The sequence below is a fragment of the Python bivittatus genome, unplaced genomic scaffold (assembly GCF_059951505.1).
Source record: "Python bivittatus isolate LINGU-HERP-01145 unplaced genomic scaffold, Pbiv_v1 ctg000660_np1212, whole genome shotgun sequence".
Lineage (NCBI taxonomy): Eukaryota > Metazoa > Chordata > Lepidosauria > Squamata > Pythonidae > Python > Python bivittatus.
The window spans coordinates 1,071,545-1,091,869 of NW_028277092.1; the positions used below are offsets into that span (position 1 = coordinate 1,071,545).

Here is a 20,325-nt window from a genome sequence, read left to right on the forward strand (position 1 = left end):
CTTGCGGGATTCTGTTACAATAGCCAGTCTCAATAAAAATAGTTTTAGCCTTCTTGTAGAGTTGATTTGCTGATCTAGGCCATCATGTGGGGCTGACAAACCCACAAGATGCCATCACTGGACACAGCAATGTTGAATGATTTCCAACCACTCTCCAACCTTCCCTTTTTGAGGAAGTTTATGGAGAAAGTGGTTGGGCTGCCACTCCAGAGGTCTCTGGAGGAAGTGAATTATCTGGACCCCTTTCAGTCTAGTTTCAGATCTGAGTGAAGTACTAAAATGGCATTGATTACTCTTGCGGATGTCCTCTGGCAGTAGTGGAATGGGGGTGATGTAACTATGTTGGCCTTTCTGGATCAGTGGCTCTCAATGTTATGGTATCCTTCTGGACCAGCTGTGGGGATTGGAAGCAAGGGGTGTTGTGTTGCATAAGGGACATTGAATTGCAGTGGTATCCTTCCTCTAGGGCAGGTTCCATCTTGGGAGCCAATCATGCCTATTTCTAGATTGGGAAGCCAAGCTCACTGTTATTCACACTGTAGTCACCTCTTGATTACTGTAACACACTGTACACAAGACTAACTTCGAAGACCCCTTGGAACCTGCAGTTGTTCCAGAATGTAATGGAAGTCGTTTTTTGCTTCATTCTGTATTAGGAAGTCAAATTTAAATGTTCTTCTCCTTTAATTGTAATCTTTAGTTCTTTCTGGTTCCCTCTAGTGTCCAACCTTCAAAGTCTTGTCCTATCATTTTTTAAAGAGATTTCAAAACAAAAGCATTTTCTCACAGGGAGGATTCTTATGATTAATTCCAAAACCTTATTTCAAATTCATCTGGACCCTTAGTCCATTTGTAACTTTCCAAAATCAAAGTTCTAATCACCCCTTTGCAGTTTATTGTCCTTGAACTTGTATTTAAAACTTATTTTAAACTAAGGACTGAAGGAAAGTCACCTGGTGCTGTAAAATTTGTCGATCCAAAGGTTCCTAATACTGAAAAGCAGTTAACAAGCAATTTCCAAAAGTGATTAGAAAACGAAGCATGTGAACCCAGTGTCCTTTTGAAGGCGCTGACTGTGGTTTGAGCAAGATGGCTATTCCCTCATCTCCCAGAGCTGTAAACCCGCCAGAGACCACTGTCTTGCAGTTGCCTTGTGAGGAGCAACTGTCTGGAGCACTTGTGGGCGATCTCAAGTTCTCTCCTTGTCCGGAGAGGAATTACAAAGAGCAGGTCTACTTGCTGGCTCCTCATTCCACCACAGTCGTCGGCTCCACTTTTAGCGGAGCCGTCTTCCGTTCACCATTTCTTGCCCTGGGAGTCTAGCATAAGTAGTTTTAAAAGCATGTTGCTTTGCTCATATGACACCTCTACTTCACACCCCATGGCTTCCTGGTAGAGCTCAAGGTTCTTGTGATGTCAGCCCTTAGAGTAGTCCAGACAAGAAGCACGCCCAGATGAACTAATTCTCCTTTATTGTAAGGTTGCATTAACAGAATCTTGCAAGTCTGAATGTGCATCTCTCCCCCCTTACCTTTACAGCCCAAGAAACTAGGGAGGGTCCCTTCTGAGACATTTGCCACGTCCTCATTCCTGCTGCGGGCTCAGCTGCTTCTTATCTGAACATTGCCTAGTCAGCTGCTCCTCTTCCCCCTCCTCCTGTCTCTCAAGGACATTCTCACAGACCATTGCATGTGGTCATCTATTAAGTCTTTCACAGCGCAGGGCCTGGACCAGGAGTGTCTCTCTTCAATTGTTTCTGCCTGTCCTACCAGATCAGGCAGGGTTGGCGTGCTCTGTCTCATCAATAGAAGAATACCACCTCATGGGACTTAGAAGATGCGCCTTCCATGCTCCCATCCTCCCCTGCCACCCTCTAGCAAGCTTGATGGCCCGGGCTCTTCCCACGGGCACTGGGCTGGAGCGATGTCTCCTGGGAGCTGTCTTCTTCCAGCATGGCTGTTTTTATGGTTGGGATCCTTCCGTTTCTTTCTATCCTGATACTTTTAATCCTCTCGTAAGCTGCCCAGAGTCGCGTGATGAGCGAGCAGCCTTAGCAATCCAATAAATAAATAAGTAAAGTGATTTTCCATGATTTGGCAACAACCATTGGGGTACCCTGACATTGCATTTGCCGTTTTACAGCCATAGCACAGTGCCGAATTTCGTTTGCCATCCGCTGCTATGGCCACGTTGCGCAACTGAACTCAGAAATGAAATACCGCTGAATTCACTGCACAGGGTTTTCAGTGGTTGCGTTTAATTGCATTTAAGGATTCCTTTCCTCGGCACAAGTCTCTGAGTGGGAAGGTTGTTTTAATTGCTTATTAGTAGTTTTAGATGGCCTCTTTGCTAAAAAGCCACAAGCACAGGGTCAAAAAAGAAATCCGACCCTAGAAATCCAACTGTAAAAACATCCTCAAAACATCCTAAAAACTACAACTGAAAGCAGAATGGCTTTGTTCACACGTTGCAGGAGATCATGGTAATTTGGCCAAATTTATTGGCCAAGTCAGCCCATCACACATCAAAGCAATGAGTTCACCCAGTCAGTATTGGTAGCCCCTCCCTCCAAGATGGTGGTTGACTGTTCTCCGAGCCTTTCTGCAGATCCTACCTGGGTTCACCAGGACAGTGAAAACCTAGTGGCTCCATTCACACATTGCGCAAAACTTGGCTAGTTGCTTTGTTTGACGGTTTGTTTTGTTTTGGGGGGAATCAGTGTATTGCACATCCTTTTGAAAGCCTTGGCCTCCATATAAACTAACAACAGGGGGAAAAAGGGTTCGGTTTGGATGTGAACAATTTCAGCTGATTTTGCCTTTGCCAATATGAACGGAAATGTCCTCATTCAAAATTCACCATACTTGATGTATCGTAATGCAGTTCAGCCACAATTAAAATGTATTTTAGGAAAAAGTCTGTACAAAGATACAACTGTTGATGGTAATAACATTTTAAAAAATGTATTATTTTAGGGTTTATCATCTTCCTCCCAAAATATATACTGTATATTAGGCAAACTGAAAAGAAAATGCATGTTTGGAGAAAATCTGCCACAAAATACCTACACGTATTAATGTGATTGTTCAAAAACATTTTCATGTGTATCCTCCAAATTTAAAGCTGATTAAAATGGACTTCATCTTTGGAAAAATGAGAAACAGGGAGAAACAAATAGCAAGGATTCGCCCATCCCAAGCAGGGTGCTTTTGTGTTCAAGGGCTCCTGAAGTCCAGGCAACTTGCATTCCCATTTCAAATCTGAGATTTAATTCTGGAAACTTTAGAACTGAGGCTCAATCCTGGAAAAACAGAGGACATTCCTTGAAAATAAAAATAGAGGCAAGAACTTACTAGAAACATGGACCACACTGGTACACATACTTCAAAATAAATAGAGTATGCTGTTGTGTACTGTTCAGTAGATATAACCCTGAAGTATATATGCCTGTGTGCAATGTACTGTATATATGCCTCTATATCTATCATTTATCTAATCTCTACCTACCTACCTATCATCTATCAATCTATCTATCATCTATCAATTTATCTATCCATCTATCCTTAAATCCATCCATCCTTAAATCCATCCTTAAATCCATCCATCCATCCATCCATCCATCCTTCGGAAGCCACATGAAAGCCAAAAGTAGTGAGAGTCAACACACTGTAGCGTGACTTAGACTTGGGAGAGCCGTGCTGAGCCTCCCACTTTCTCTCCCCCTCATTTTCCAGAGCTGGTTAAGAGGTGGAGTATTTTTGAGGTAGAGTATTTTGTATACCATGTTGAGCTCCTGAAGGAGAGATACAGTGCTAATAAATGAAATAAATAAACTGGACTCCCCTGCCTAGTTTTCTAGATGTATTAACCCTGTTACAAGCTTCCCACTAAACCAGTGTTTCTCAGCCTTGGCCACTTGAAGAGGGGTGGACTTCAACTTCCAGAATTCCCCAGCTAGCTTGCTCTTTGGATGACCTACGGTGGTAATGGCTTCCTTTCCAAGGAGAAGCAGGAAAATCCCAGCTGAGGGTCAGGATCAAAGGGAAACAGGCAGTTTCTCACCCAGCCTCCAGACTGGTGTTTCTCAACCTTGGCCACTTGAAGAGGGGTAGACTCTTCAAGTGGCCAAGGTTGAGAAACACTGCTTCAAGACTATTGTTGTTTGCTCTTTGCAACACTTGGTCACCCATCCGTCCTACTGTCCCACTTAAGTGCAAAGTCTTCTTCCTGGCCCAGTGCCATCATCGCCTCTAACAGAAATTCTGCCCCATCTGGGAGGCTCTACCCTCACCCACCAGGTATCTCCCTTTCCCCAGGCTCCACTTCCTCAGAGCTCTGCAAACTCTCATTTAGGTGTGGGTGGATGCAGACTCAGATCTCGGGGCTCCAAGATCTTCTTGTGGGGGATAGGATAGGATCGGATCTTGGAACCCTTCCTGGTGTGCAGCCATGTTGGGGGGAGAACTAAGAAGGCAACCCAATCATTTGCCCTGATTTCTATATTTTTTTAAGGGATATGCAAAGTTTCTCCCCACCTTTAGATTATCTGAATACATCTGGATTGTCTTGCATGTCCTTGATAAGGTAGGATCAGCTATTTCAGTTTAGGTTCCTCTCTCAGTTCTTGCAAATTTCTCATTTCTATCAGTCTAGGGCTGACTCAGAATTTCTGTCCATTGAGGGTTCTTACTTCTCCACTTGCAAACAGTTAGCTGGTTGTCTGATTCCACAGTGGTTTGAAATTTATTCTTTTTAAAACCACAGTGAACCGTATTTTGCAAGCACTTCTCCAGAAGCACGCTATTTTAATCTATGATTTTCCCTGCTGTTTACACGTTTTACGAACGTTGTCCCCTAATGTTCTACATGATTTCCAGGCATCGTTGCGCAGAACTTTTCCTCGTATAAACTGTCCTTGCAAAATCGGGTGAAGTGCCGCTTTGCAAAGATAGCGAAACGTTTGTACGTGGAAGCTGCTCTTGTGAATGACGTTGCACTCGGGGTGAAGAAAAGGATCGGTTCCCAGGGCTCCCGAAAAGAGGCCTTATTTCGTTCTGAGTTTCCTCAAGCCACGGGAAGGATGGCGAGGTTCATTCGGTGGCTGCCGGGAACGCCTCTGCCACCCTTCTCCAAAGTGCCTTTGGGAGCATTGGCTTCCCTGCCCGAGTCTCATGCGTGCGCTCCTGGCATGCCCCTCGCATGCCTGCTTCATCTCCCCACAAGGAACAGGTTTGGCAAGGACCGGCTGGAGGAGGAGAAAAGGTGCCCAGCTGGCGGGGTGGGTGGGATTAAGCGTTCGAGAAAATGACCCCGGAGAAATCTGGTTCCGCTGGTTTGGTGTCTTCCTTTCTCATGTGCTCCTAGTCGGGGTGAGTTTCAAGAGTGACATTACATCTTATTGCTATTCTTCGGTTCACTTGGGCTTGGTGGAAACACCTCCAGGCAACGGGGCAGCAAGGGGAACTAAAATAAGGGCGAGCTTATTTTAGCACCTGCGTGAATGCTGCTCTTGCCAGAAAAAAAAAAAAGGAAAGGATGAAATCTCAGAGTGTTTGGTGGAGTTTTTAAAATGTCCTTGTCGGGAGCTGAGCGGAAGGCGATGCAACCGCCGGCCTAAGAATGATGTTCAGCGAGGAAAGGACTTCCGCTGGTTGCCTTTTGCCAATTCTGGCCTGGGCTGCTCTTGCGCCGGGCATGGCATGAGTGAGGGCAGGAACAAAACAGGGGAATCTCCATCTCAGAGAATTTGCCGCTCAGCAGCTGGATGGTCCCAAGAGAGAGTTGTGGGGCGAGGGCTCCTTTCCCCAAACTTGTGGGTTCGAGGGTCAGCAACCCCTTTGGTGCATTTAGGAGGGAACGTACTTCGCGCCCCCCAGACACGCAGAAACTGGTGTGGGCTTAGCCCGTCATGCCGCCTATTCCACAAATCCCAGTTCACAAAAACAAAATATCCATCAAACTCACTCAGTGCACACCCCACAAAATTAATTGCTGCAAAAGTCTGCAGTAAGGAAGACGCTGGAGGAGGAAGCTGGGCAGACTCTGCTCTTACGGGTTAACGTAGTGACTGAATTAATCTTGTTCCTGGTTTGCATAATGGGTTTATGGAACTCAGCCAACGGGCTGGGGTTGCATGACAAGCTAAACCTCGGAGAAGCTCACCCTGCTTTAAACTCCCAGACCTAGCCTGTTATAGGAGCGCAGCCATGAGCTTTTTCACGGACCTGGTGAAAGCAGTTGTGCAAACCCAGCCACAACAGTTGTGATTCATGATCTTCCCCTTGGAGGAAGTGGGGAGCCCTCAGGGCGGGGGGAGATCTCGCCATTGGTGATCATTTTCTCCTCCTCGAGGAAGGACTCTGCCCATGCTCAAGAGCTCCACTCTTGCAGCCCGATGTTCTCCCTTTCTCCTTTTTCCAGCCGGGTCTTTGAAGGGAGCTGATCCTGCCATCCACACCGCCTCGTTCCCACCTTGTGCCTCTGGATACGGATTTATGAGAGTATTTCCCACTGACCCGAATGCAAGTCTGATGTTAGGAAAAGAGACTTACAGGATTAAAAAAAAAAAAGTGAAAAAGGAGAGCAGAGGAAAGGACCGAGTAAGTAGCCCAAGTAAAGAGTTGGGCGGAGACGGGAACTTAGCAAAAGACACCAAAGAAAATGATTGGTCAAAAGAAGGATAAGGAACATTGTCTGAACCAGTGCTTCTCAACCTTGGCCCCTTGAATACTCCCAGTATTCCCCAGCCAGCCATGGGGATTCTGGGAATTCTGGGAGTTGAAGTCCGCCCATCTTCAAGGGGCCAAGGTTGAGAAACCCTGCAAAGAGGCAGAAAAATCCATGGAGACATTAAGGTGGCCTTGGAAGGCTTGAGTGGGTCAGGTCCAGATAAATCAATTGGTGCAATATATTAACGATGGAATTTCCTCCCGAAAGATGCAGCTAATTTCATAGGCTTAAAGGCATTTAAAAAAAAAAAGGATTAGACCAATCCCCAGAGAAAGCTGGACCATTTCATGGCAGGTAGCCGTGATATCGCTCTTGAAACCTCCATCTGCAGAGACAGTCTACCTCTGGGCGCCGCCCGTGAGATCTCCGGAGGCGTCCTTGGTGCTTCTTCAGGTTCGTCCGGGAGGAAACTCTGTTTTTTGGGCATCCTGTGCCCAAACCATGTAGAATTTTGGAGGTTGTAAGTTGCACTTTGAGCCGGGCGTTGCTTGCCAAGAACTTGGCGCCTGGAAGGCCGGAGATTCTTGCCGACGGATGCCTGAACTGGCTTTTGGGGCTGAGGCCTTTGGCTGATAAACAGGAGCCTTAATTGGAAAGAGATAGACGGGTGTTTGTTTTCAAGGCTCTCCTGAAATCATTTACATGGGATGGTAATTGAGAGAGGAAATTTCCATATTGAAATCGTCTGCGACTGACAAGGAGATGCTCCTTCCAAATTGCTGCGGCTCGACCGCATTCCCAATTTCACGTCTTGGGGTGCCTGGTTGAATGCGTTTATGTCGCCCGCTGGAATGCCCATAAATATTTTGCTTTAATTCATTCATCGTTTAAACATTCATGGTGGCTGAAATGTCGGATTCCCGAGGGTCACCCATGGGGTTTCACCAGCTTGTTCTCATGCTTTTCTCCCCTTCGAATCGGTCGACGAACCGAGCCGCCCGTGCGGGGTTTGTGTTTCCTCCGGTTGTACCTAAGACTTGATTTCGATGTATTCTGCTTCCTCGGGGGATCACAACAACGGCATCAAACTTTTGTGAAGAGGCTGAGCACCCCCAGTTGTGGGTTTTTTTTGTTTTTGGCACGGGGGTTGTGCCTTCCAAGATCCCAGCACAAAGCATCAAATTCCAATCTTTTAATTTTGCACCGTTCTTATTGAAAGGAAGGCTTAAAAAAGGGTGTTGAGGCTGCGAGGATGAAAGCAGCCATTCCAGAGGCTTGATGAACATAAATTTTATTATGAATAAAAATCATTTTAAAAAGAGCCATCCGAAGGAGAGAAAAGCAGCCTTGTGTTTGAGGAATGTGACTCCTGAGAATTGTGCTACAAAAGGCCACACATCACACTTTTAAGAAATTAAGCCTTCCCACAGCCTTGGAATGTCTCTGATGTCAGAATGCATTTCTCGTAGATTTAATATACATATATATGTATATATTCAGATTTAGATGAAGAGAGAAATGGCATTTCAATGCATGCTTGAAAGTAGGCTTGCAACAGAATGGAAATCTAACTTAAAGAGATTAATGTGAAAGGGACAGTTCTCCCTTCTTTGGGGAAGTCTCGTAAGGTCAATTTTTTTCCCAACCGCAAAGGCTCCGGTCAGAAAAGTCAAGATGGCGGCCACCATGGTGTGATGGAAGCTCTGCCCACGATCGTGTTGCCATTGTGATGTTTTTGACCATGCCTGCAGACACCCCTGCACCAATCCACACTTGCTTTCATGCGTCTGTGACGCAGCCCATTGTGGGAGGCAGGATTGGTGGCTTGGCTTTTGTTTAACGCGCTGGGTGGATCCTGGTTCACGCAGAATGATGATGGCTTGTTCATCCTGGCTCGGGGTTGCAGGTCAAGAGCATCTCCTACGGCCATGCCTGGTGCGTCGGCCCAGGGGCCACTCAGGGGTGAAGGATAAGCCAGCATGCCTGGAAATGCTGCAACTCATGTTTGAGCACGTGCCTTGCGTGCCGGATCCCGGGTTCCCTCCCCGAGATCCCCAGGTAGGCAAGGCATCGATAAAACTGGTTGGACTTGCTACAGGGAGTTTCAGACTTTTTTCCCCAAAATAACAACTTTTTTTTTTTTTAAACAGCTTGTTTTTTGGGGGCAAATATTTTCGTAGAGACGGAGATGCTTGGTCTCTTTTTTGCAGCCTGAGATTTGTTCTGCATCAGTTTGCAACTTTTAAAAAAGGGAGAAACCTGGATTCAGTTTGGGGCATGTCCCCCCCCCCCCCCCATTATACATGCTCAATGCGCTTTTCTCTACTATTTGCATTTCAGTGCGTTTTCTGTGGGAAATAGTGAATTGGGGGAAGCGTGGGTACAGGCAAATGTGCAGGGATTGTAAATTTTGCTTTTGCTTTAAAATACAGATTTAGCAATGGTCTCCTCCATTCACTCCCCAGAGAAGTGCAATTTGCAGGGAGAAATGAGATCGTTTTTAACAACCATTCTTTTAATCGCTTCATTTAGACAAAGAACAAAAAAAGTAATAAAAACCAATCATGATTTTTATTGAAGAGGCTGCTTGAAACTTCTTTAGCTTGGTTTTAGGAACTGAGACGTCCTTTGTAAAACGAGTTACTCGGGTTTGGTAATAAAACATATATTTTTGGAGTTAGGAACAATAACCTACATATGATGCTGATTTGAGGTTGGGGAGCTGTTACTTATGGATTGTTTATATATTTATTTGTTGTTTTATTTTATTGCTAGTTGCCTAGATTTTGGGGGGGGGGAGATAAAAATATTAGAGATAAATAAATGAATACTGCTGATCCAGTGTTGTGACTGTGTTACGGTATGTAAATGTGTGTCTTTCCGCGTCAAAACCTAGGTTTAAATTCCCATTCCAGGAGTGGCCTAGTGGTAGAAGCCAAGAAGATATCCCCTAAGCTGCCTGTTAAATGACTGCTGAGTCCCTGGGATTAATGTTATTTTAGGAGCTACCCACATAATGGTTTTTGGGGCTGAGTCAGTTGTGAACCTTCTTAGCTTGGAAGAAAGATTTGAGGTATGTGTGGAAGATGCCACGTCTTTTTTTTTAAATCATTTTGAGGGGTGACTCATCCATTCAGACTTCTGAAGGCCAAGAAGACTGAAGCAACAAGCTTGTTTAGTTCTTGTTTAGCATGCTGTGGTTCAGTCCATAAACCATGGTTTAAGAAGAACGGCTTAGCATAACGTATGATCCTAGTTGTGGTCAGTCAACAAGTCTACTCGGCCTGATCTTTGAACGCTGACGAGAACAGTCCCAGATGTCAACCCATTTCTCCAGCCCTACCAGGAGATGGGGTGATGGAAGCCCAGGTCTTCTGCACGCTGCATTAACACAATAGCCCACTGTTGTGTAGCATCCGTCCATCTTTTCCTTTTGCACAACAAGAGACCAGAGCAGGGATGGGAAGCATGGAGTTTATTCTTCTTTTAGCCATCTCTGTTGGGCTTTAGGGTTCATGGTGAAGCCAAGTTGGAGTTCATGGTGAAGCCAAGTGGGAACGGGGGCAATGCTTTCCTGCCTGTGCGCATAGTTGGCCTTTGGGCAACACCATTTAGCCAAATTTGATTGGCTGCCTCAGGGGCACTGAAGTTGGGGCATATACCAAACAGGAGAGATTTGAATGAACCATTCCTTATTTTTAGAGTCCAGAGCGATCTGCTAAAATACTGCACTGCTCTCGCCTTTTCCCATGACTTGCACAGATGCATCCTCCTATGGACCACGGGGTGAGCAATTCGGTTCCTGCTTTCATTCAAGGGAAAAATGTGAGTCAGCAGTGAAAGTCTGGGTTAAGTTAGCTTACCTCATTCTGCAAGTCTCCGACTGGCCCTGGCCAGGTTAAATCTTCGATTTTCTGCTCTGTCACCGAGACAAAAAGCTATACAAGCTGCAAACAGTACAATAAGGGAGGATTTCTTTTAGCCACGGCTGTTGAGCAAAAAAGAATTGGTTGGGTTCACATGGGTGCTAAATCAGTGTGGGTCCAGAACCCGTGATCTTCAACCTAGTTGCCATCAAGATCCAATTATTAATATGACTGGCACATTTAAATACATAGGGAGTAGTCATGTTAACTGTGTTTGATTAATTTACTCTAACTCAGTGTTTCTCAACTTTGGCAACCTTATGATGGGTGGACTTCAACTCCCAGAATTCCCCAGCCAGCATGGCTGGCTGGGGAATTCTGGGAGTTGAAGTCCACACATCTTAAAGTCTCCAAGGTTGAGAAACACTGCTCTAACTTAATTTTAATAAAATTTGAATGGAAATTGAATTGAACCAGCCTAGACACAGCTCTACCCTAAGTCCAAGATATTATGGCTTAGCATAATACAAGTACTCCTATTCATCTGTTCTAAACCAGCCTTTCAAATTTCTTTTCTCTTGCAAGAAAAAGATATGAAATCCTACAACTGAAGAGTGCAACTCTTGGTGGAGAAACCGCAGCAAGAAGGTTCAAATTATAGCCTCCTTCATGTTGCTGGTGGCCACCAGAAGTGGTTCATGTGTCCAAGGGTTTGACCCCAGTTATAGAAGAGGACAGTTTTTCATTCTTCTGGAAGAAAAGGTCTCCTTGCATTCAGTACCTCTGCAGTTCAATGGGAGGGCATCTGCTTTAGGCAAAAACAACAGAAACCTGTGTTTGTGACTAATGAATTTATTATGGAATAAGACCGGATTTGGCAACGTGGAACGTGTGGGCTGTAGAGCACCCATGATACTACTTGAAACCCTTTCCCATGAAATAAAATGAATGTAAGTTTGAACTGTTGTCTTAGCGAACGGCCAGAGGGAGCTGAAAGGAAGGCTGTCCAAGGAATGGATGTTGGATATCCTTGTTTGTCCTGCTGAGCCTAGAAGATGCCATTGCAAAAACTCTCTACGTTTGAAGCTTTGAAGAGAATCTCATGCTAAGAAGTCATAGGTAAGGATGGCATTGCCTGTTCCTGAAATGGAGCAATCAGCCATGCATCCATTGTGATGAGGAACAGGAGACTGGAGCTTCGAGAGGTATTGTTGGTCTGGAGCATCTGTGCAGGCCAGAGGTTGTGGGAATACTGGGTTCTGCAGACGAGGGGCAGCAAGGGTTGCGCAACAAGGACCAGCGGAGGCTACATAGCAGATCCAGATTGGAGGCCTGCTCACGAAGAAGAGCCGGGACCTCAAGTGAACCCCTTGACTGAGGTGCCCATGGCCCAGATGATGATGCTAGTGGTGAGGTTTGGCAGACATTTGTCAGAGGCTGAAGATGCAGCTGGTCAGATCTGGTTGATGAACGGTGGTGGCTAAACTGGTGCGTGGGGATCTCTGGCAGCAGAAGTGGGTGAGAGGGCAGACCTGTGTATCACTGAGACCTGGATGAGTGTATGTGTAGAGCAGTGTTTCTCAACCGTGGCAGCTTGAAGATGGGTGGACTTCAATTCCCAGAATTCCCCAGCCAGCAGATTCTGGGAGTTGTCCCAGCAGAAGTCCACCCATCTTCAAGCTGCCAAGGTTGAGAAACACTGCTGTAGAATATGCCCATCTGGGTTTCAAGTGTGCTGTCAGTCATGATCTCAGGATGGGGGGAGGAAAAGTGGCCACTGTAACTCAAGAGGTTCTGATGGCTTTCAGAGATGCTGCTTCAGGGATAATCAGATAGGGGACCTTGTTTGGGAAGTTGGGCTTTAGGCATCAGCTGGAATGGGTGCTGCTCTACCAGCCTCCCTCTGCAAATGACTTGATGCTGCTGTTGGACTGGCAGTGATGTTTCCTAGGCTGATGGTTCTGGGAGACTTCAACCTGCCTCTGCTTAGTGCACAATCTGAAGCACTTTGGGAATTCATGGCCATCATGGCAACCATGGACTGATCCATATTATTGAGCGCCAGATGCTTGTTGGTGCTCACGCACTGAATCTGGTTTTTGCGATGTGCAACATGATCTGAATGAGGGATGTTGACACCTGTTCTTCGCATGGCCAGACCACTCTCTATTACCTTGGAAGTTGCTAGTGTGGCTCCTCCGGTTCTACTTGACCTGGCACCTGATGGATCCACCTGGTTTTCAGATGGTACTGGAATTGCCTGAGGCTCTGGTGGGCAGTTTGAGCAAGGTGCTTGGAATGATGGAGCATGGGTGGGATTGCTCCTAAGAGCAAGTCCACTCCTAAGAGCAAGCATTTGTATGAACCTGTATTAAGATCTATGTCATAGCAATAAGAGTGGCAATTATTGTATTTAGGGTCATCTGGACAACTTTCAGGGAATATCTTAATTGCCACTATGAGGAATATTTCAGGCATCTGACGGTGCATTAGTTGGATCCTTTTCAGTCAGGTTTCAGGCCCGGTGCAGAACCAAGGCAGCACTTATATTTACTGTGCTTATGAATGACTTCTGGTGGAATCAGAATGCCGTAGAAGTGGTATGACCTTCTTGATCCTGCTTGATCTCTCATCAACCTTCAGTACTATTGATGATGGTATCCTTCTGGGCCATCTTTAAGGGGTAGGGGTGGTGGGGGGACACTGTATTGTGGTGGGTCTCCCTTCTTTGTGGTCAGGGTTAGGGTTAGGGTTGTGGTCAGTTCCAGTCACAGTGAAATGTCTACACTTTTCCCACTCCTGTTTAACACCTAAGGAGGACACTGTGTGAGATCATCTACCAGCAGGGGTCAGGAATGCAGATGATGCCCAGTTATATATCTCGACACGTGGCCCACCAAGTGATGCTGTCAAGATTCTCTCCTGGCATCTGGGGGTTGTCCAAGTTTGGATGGGGAGAAACAGTCTTAGGCCCAACCGTAGCAAGACCAAATGGATGTGAGTGGAAGCATCTTTAGATTTCTGGGATTTTCCAACTTTAGTCCTTGATGGGGGTTGCTTCTAGGAATGGAGCTGGCACACAACTGGGGGGTCCTCCTGAACTAACAACTACCAGGATGGCCTTTGCACAGATCCATCTTGTGCACCAACTAATCCCTTTCTTGAATTGGGAGATCACTCATGCTTGTGTTTGGACTACTGCAATGCGCCCTAGGTGGGACTGCCCTTGAAGACCGTTCAGAAGCTACGATCAGTTCAGAATGCATTGCCACAAGTGGTTATGGATGCATTTCAGTTCACCTATGAAACAACTGTGCTCTGCAACCTGCCCGTTGGCTCCCAGGTGCAATTCAAAGTGCTGACTGTCGTTCCTTTGCGGCCGAGGGCCTTAATACCTGCCGGGCTGACTGTTTCAGGTGGCGGGTCCCGTCCTAGTAAGACTGACGTGCTCCAGGTTCTATCAGTAAAACAATGTCATCTTCTGGGAACAGAGACATGCCTTCTCAGGAACCCTCTGAAACAGCATAATTCCAAGATCTGCATCGCACTGATCCAGCTTTCATTTAGGAAAGTATTAAAAGTATGACTTTTTCAGCAGGCCCTGGAGCAGGCAACCCTGCCTTCACACTGACTTTAATCGCCTGCTATTTTTACGTTTTTCTTTCTTCCCCATTCTGTTCTTCAAACCACAACAGAATTTGCCCATCTGGTCTGGACATCGACAGAGGGTCCCCCAGTTCACGAGGCTCAGGCGGCAGACCCTTTCAGTGGTGCGAAAGGTATTCAGCTCTTTGGAATACCCTCGCCCCGGAGATACGGCTGGTCCCAACCCTGCTTTCTTTTTGTAAACACAGTGATACCTCGGTTTCCGAACTTAATTCGTTCCGTGACTCTGGTCGCACCCCGAATTGGTTGGAACCCGAAGCAAATTTCCCCATAAGGTTCAATGTAATTACTGTTAATCCGTTCTGGCGTGGAGGACAGGGAGGCGGCTATTGCTTGGAGGGAGAGTCTCCCTCCCTACGACCACGTGTCAGGGGTGGAAAAATGGCCGCGGACCACGTGACAATTTTGGAGGGTCCTAGAAGGTTTGGATGATCTGAGTCCTTGGCCACCAGGATTCAGGCTGGGGATGGCACAGAAGCTGCATTGGTGGCTCTCACTGATGATCGGTAGTGAAGCATGGGTGGTGGGACCCTTTGATATTGTACCCCTCTGGGCCACCTATGAGGGCTAGGAGTGGGAGACACAGTTTTGTGGTGGCACTTGGTGGTTGTAGAGGGGGGAATTGAGTCTGTGAGCACCCCAATACAGGGTGCCAGGGCTCAGTTCTCTCCCTCATCCTGTTTAACATCTACATCAGTGTTTCTCAATCTCAGCAACTTTAAGATATGTGGACCTCAACTCCCAGAATTCCCCAGCTGGCTCCTCAGGAGCTTGAGGTCCAGTTGTGGACCTCAACTCCCAGGCTGGGAGTTGAGGTCCACATATCTTAAAGTTGCTGAGATTGAGAAACACTGATCTACATGAAGCTGCTGAGGGAGGTCCTCTTTTGGCCTGGAGTGAGATATCATGATATGTTGAGGCTACTCAGCTATATGCCTCCCCGCTAAGTTGAATGGGAAATGCAGTGGAAGTTCTGACCCAGTGCCTGGGGACTGTCAGAGCCTGGATAGAGAGAAGCAAGATCATGCTCCACCCAAGCAAGTAGGAGTAGCTCTTGGTTCAGAAGCCAGCTGATTCTGGGATGATGTGGACGTTGGCTTTTATCGGGGTCACCATCTGTGGGTCCTCCTGGATTCAGGGCTCTGCTGGAGAAGCAGGTGGAGACAGTGGCCAGGAGGATCTTTGTCCAACTTTGTCTGGCATGTCAGTTGTAGCCTTGCCTTGAACCAGATGCTCTGAAGACAGCCACATCTTGTCACCTCATGGCTGGTTGGGGCTGTCCTTGGAGACATCCCAGAAACTCCAGGTGGTACAAAATGCAGCTGCTCGTGTGCTTACAAGACAGTTATGTGGTTCCTGGAGCATCACCCATTATCTGTTTGCTTCTGATAGTTATTATAGTGTCGTTCAAGGTGCTGGTTATCACCTGGAACATCTGACCTGGCTCATTATCTTCGAAGCCACTGACCTGGGTGAATTGTGAACACCTGCTGAAGGTGTCTTGCTGTCAGGAGGGGACCCATTCTGGGTGGCCGCTCCCTCCGTTGCTTGGAAAAGAGGCAGAAATGGCCCATATCTCTGATGACCTCCTGGAAGACCCGGCTTTTCTAGAAGGTCTTCCACGACTGAGAAGATCTGTGCTAGCCTTGCTTGTGAATATTTATGCTTGTGTGGATTTTTATTGTTAGTCTGTGTTATGTTTCGATTTTGTACCCTGCCTAAAGCCTCTGAAGTGAAGCAGTTTATAAATCAAATGAATAAACTAAACTAGCCCAGTCTGGATTCATACGACACGCTAAGCCAAGGAAGACGCTAGAATGTCTACTGAGCTGATGAAACGGGTTGAGGGAACGCAGCCATTGATTCCTTAAATACTCCCAGTGGCCTTGGGCTAGGTGGGCCTCCCTGTGGCAACGTGGCCCTGAGCCCTCCTCCACTTGCCACTCCTTGGAAGGGAATTGGTGAGCAGGAAGACCAGCAGTAACGTGAGCCACGGCTGGCTACGTGGCAAGGAATCGTATTGGCCAACAGCTGCGCCGTGACTGGGAGAAGTTGGTGCCAGGAGGTCACAACTCCGTGGATCTGTCATTGTGTCCTTGCCAGACGTGTGAGGGCCTGCATGGTAAGGCAGCCGTGCCCGATGGATAAGCCCCAAACATGCCTGGCACTCAGTCAAGAAGCCGAGTTGCAACCCAGATAGAGACACCCTGCCGGTGCTGTCGGACAGAATGTGGACCGTTGCCAAGACTTCTGATGCTCTTCAACTACCCAGCAGCCTGCAGCCCTGCTGTAACCTGGGGCAGGCCCATCTAAGAACTAGCCAGGCCCAATCCAGCTTAGCTTTCCAAGATCCGCCCAGGTCTGCCTATGTCCTACTCCGTGTTAATGGCTCTGGAATAATTGAACTATCCGGTTCTGTTCTCACCAGTATGAATGAAGGTCTAAGAAATGGGAATTCTGGACCCTAAAAATATAAGTGCCCGTGGATGACACCCCTCTCCGAAAAATGTTCTCTTCTTTTTCTTTTTTAAAAGTTCTCCACGAGGACACGATGTGGGTGGAGGGAAGGCCGGTTGGGTTTGCACAAGAAATTTAACCTAGTAGCAACGACCCCATTACAGGCTCACCTGAGTTTCTGTTTTATCTTGGTTTGTTTGTATGTGGGTGGATTTGAGAGGCTTAGCATGTTAAACTGATTCAGTATGTTGGTGGAACCTGGAAAATGGCTTCATTCAGTCACCAGGCTGAATGAAGCCAACGTGCCGTTTGATTCACAGAACACAAGGCAAACTGAAATCATTCTGCACACAGGTGTGCGTGCATGCACACCAAGCCGGAGAGCATGTGTAAGGACGGCCTCCCTGTCTTCTTGCCCTTCCATTCAGCCCAAAGGGGAGGCAGCAGGAGGAATGTCTCGTTTCCTTTCGGGAATTCCCGCGGGGATGCCAGGAGTGTTGCAACCGAAAACATCCAGAGGAAACTTCTTAAACAGTTGGCGGTCCTCTTGCTGCCATGCGGGAAGGAGACCGGGGGGAACGATGGTTCCCCACGGCTGTTTGGAGAAAAGATCTGCCCGAGGACGTGTTATGTCCAAAATTAAGGGAACCATTCGGCTCTGTAAGTCAGAGAGAGAGAGGAGGAGGGAGAACGTTTTAATCCTGATACGCGGAAGTTGTTCAGCGGCCGTAACTGTGGTATTTGTCGTTGGCTTTGCAATAGGCAGAGTTGTGTTTTCAGGCAGGTGTCTCTTGGCCAGGTGCCCGTTTGCTGGGCGTGAAAGAAACGGTGGCCAGGGAAGGGGCGAGAAGGAAACGACGTCCTGCCCAGGTGTAGGGGTGCCACCGAGAGGCCCGTCTCCCTCCCCGGTATTGTTGTCTTTCCCACCGAGGGCAGATTCCAAAGCAAGTTGTTTTCACCGCCGAAGCACATACCAGGTTTATGATGTGGCTCCTGGTGAGGAAATGCTTGGTCTGAAAAGAAAAGGCAGCGTCGGCTCTCGCACCCGGGTCTCCTTGTCCTCTCTCAGCGCGTTGCCAAACGAGACGAGACTTGACTCAAGGCCTGGGCCAGAGATCAGGTTTCAATTCTCTTTCGCCTTGGGCCGGGTCTGTAGAGGCGCGGGGAGGAGGAGGAGGAGGTAGAATTGGTTTGTCTGGGTTGAGGAAATGGGCGTGCATGGAGGGTGAAGCCTCCATCAGCAGAGGCAGTATACCTGGGTCTGAGTCGGGACCGGCTTACGTCTTCAGCGTCCCGAGACTGCTTGAACTGAAACAAATCGGGTTGGGGAGGAGGAATAAACCAGCAGAGGAAGCGAATGCTTCGACTTCCAGAAGTTTGCCGGGGGACTGATTTGCTAGGCGTAAGACAAGAGCTAGATGGCACTTTGGGAGCTGAAAACAGGAGGCGAGCTGACAGAACGGTTCAATTCACACAATGTGCCAAGTCAGTGTTTCTCCACCTCCGCAACTTTAAGATGGGTGGACTTCAACTCCCAGAATTCCCCAGCCAGCCATGCTGGCTGGGGAATTCTGGGAGTTGAAGCCCACCCATCTTAAAGTTGCGGAGGTGGAGAAACACTGTGCCAAGTCCTTAACGTGCATTAACAAAATGCAATTGTTGCGTTCACCGGCCAGGCTCTGCCCAGACAAACCATATTACACCTTTACACAACCAAAACCGCCCAACCCTACTTTAACCTTGTCGTGTAGTTACTGTTGATTTAGTACAAGGCTTGAGACAGCGCAATGGAAACACTGAATGCCACTGGATGAGAGTCCGCAGATGCAAAAGAGCAGTGGGGTGCTGATAGTTGGTCACCCGTACCACCACAGCACAGACCCAGCCTTGAACAAGCAATGTTGGTCAGCGCCACCCCCAGCTCCTTAGCTTTGCTTTAAGCCTGGGGGCTGAATGTACAGCCTCGATGAATAAAAGGGGGTTAGTGGCCATGTGCTTCACTTGCCAGCCACACAGATGCATTCTGCTTTTGTCCCTTTGCAACATGTAAGTATTGTGGGGGACTGCAGTCTGATTGCAATGAATTCAGTGCAGGCAGAAGAAGAAAAGATCCTGCATAGCACTGTATGCCACTGGCTTTTTTCTTCTTAGCAAACCCATACAGGTAGTCCTCAACTTACAACCATTCTTTCAGCAACCATTTAAAATTATGACAGCACTGAAAAAAGTGACTTATGACTGGTCCTCGCACTTACGACCGTCACAGTGTCCCCACAATCATGTGATCAGAATTCAGGCGCTTGGCAACTGGCTTGTATTTATGACAGTTGCAGCATCCTGGGGTCATAGGATTGCCATTTGCGATCTTTCCAGCCGGCTTCCGACAAGTAAAATCAATGGGGAACTGCATGGTTCACTTAACGACTGCATGATTCATTTAACAACATGGTGATTCGCTTAACGGCCGCCATGAAAATATGTCATAAAATCGGGTGCATTCACGTAATACCTCTCCTGATGATGCACTGCTTAACAACGAATTTTCCAGCCCCTATTGTGGTCATAAGTCGAGGACTACCTCTACAAAGGAATTTTTAAAAAGTGAAGAAAAAGCAAATTTGAAAACCAGCTATTGCTGGGATAATGACAACATGACCCATCCCAAAAATAGATTTCTTAAGAATGCAGTATCTGAAAAAAAGGCAGAGGAAAACAGATTAGAACAAGAAGAGCAATGGGAGAAGCAGCTCCAGTCTTAGCAGGAATTAGAAGCTGCAGATTTCAAAGAACGGGCCTTAACATTTAAAAACAAAACAAAAACCCCCAAAAACTGTTTTCACAGGTACCTGGCAGATACTCTGATTTTGCAAGGAGCTTGACACACCACTCCTGCTGGTGTGCGGAAGAAACGATAGCAAGCTTGCAGGAAGAGGGAGGGGCAGGATCCCACACAAGCCAGGGCAAAGCTTTGGCATCTGTACAGACAGGTTGAACTGGACTCTCCGGCCTGTCCACTTTCCTGGAGGCACAGCTTGCAGCCAACTGCGAGGAGCTCCCCCTGCACTGCAGGCGGGGCCAGACGTGAAGGAGGAAGGAAGAGGGGTGGGCCAGAAAGTGCACGCAGAGTGAACCGAGACCCGCTCAGACGGCAAGGGAGCCTTCTTGCGCAGAGGGTTTTCCCACACACATGCCCTCCCGATGACACAGACGGCAACTTGCATTGACCCGCAGCAGTGTTGGGCGTGGCCCTGTTGGCCTAGGAAGATGGGAACTGTAGTCCAACACATTTGGAGGACTCCAGGTGGGACCATCCCTTCTGACTTTTGTGTTCATCAGGAGTCATCCTTCCTCTTGCCCAATCCTGCCTCAGTCTTGTCTCCACCATTTGCTTGCAGGATCTGTATCATGCAAACCTTAGCTTGGTTGGGGGTTGCACAACGTGCAAAATGAGACTACAGAATTTGTGGTTTAGAGTGTTGTGGAAACCTACCCCTTATCTTAAAGTCTTGTGTGATCCAGGCCACCTTGTGAAGCCACTGGATTTAGTATAGGTAGTCCTTGCTTAGCAACCACAATTGGGACCGGCAACTCCATCGCTAAGTGCTGTGGTTGCTAAGCGAAACATAATGTGACTGCAACAGACTTACAACCTCACTTCCGCTGCAGT

At 47.4% G+C, this 20,325-nt stretch overlaps 1 protein-coding gene across 1 annotated transcript in view; it reads left to right on the forward strand.

Annotated features, from left to right (window-relative positions):
• The window catches only part of NECTIN4 (nectin cell adhesion molecule 4), an 86,622-nt gene that overhangs the window by 40,654 nt on the left and 25,643 nt on the right, over positions 1 to 20,325 (forward strand). The gene's annotated exons all lie outside the window — the stretch shown is intronic.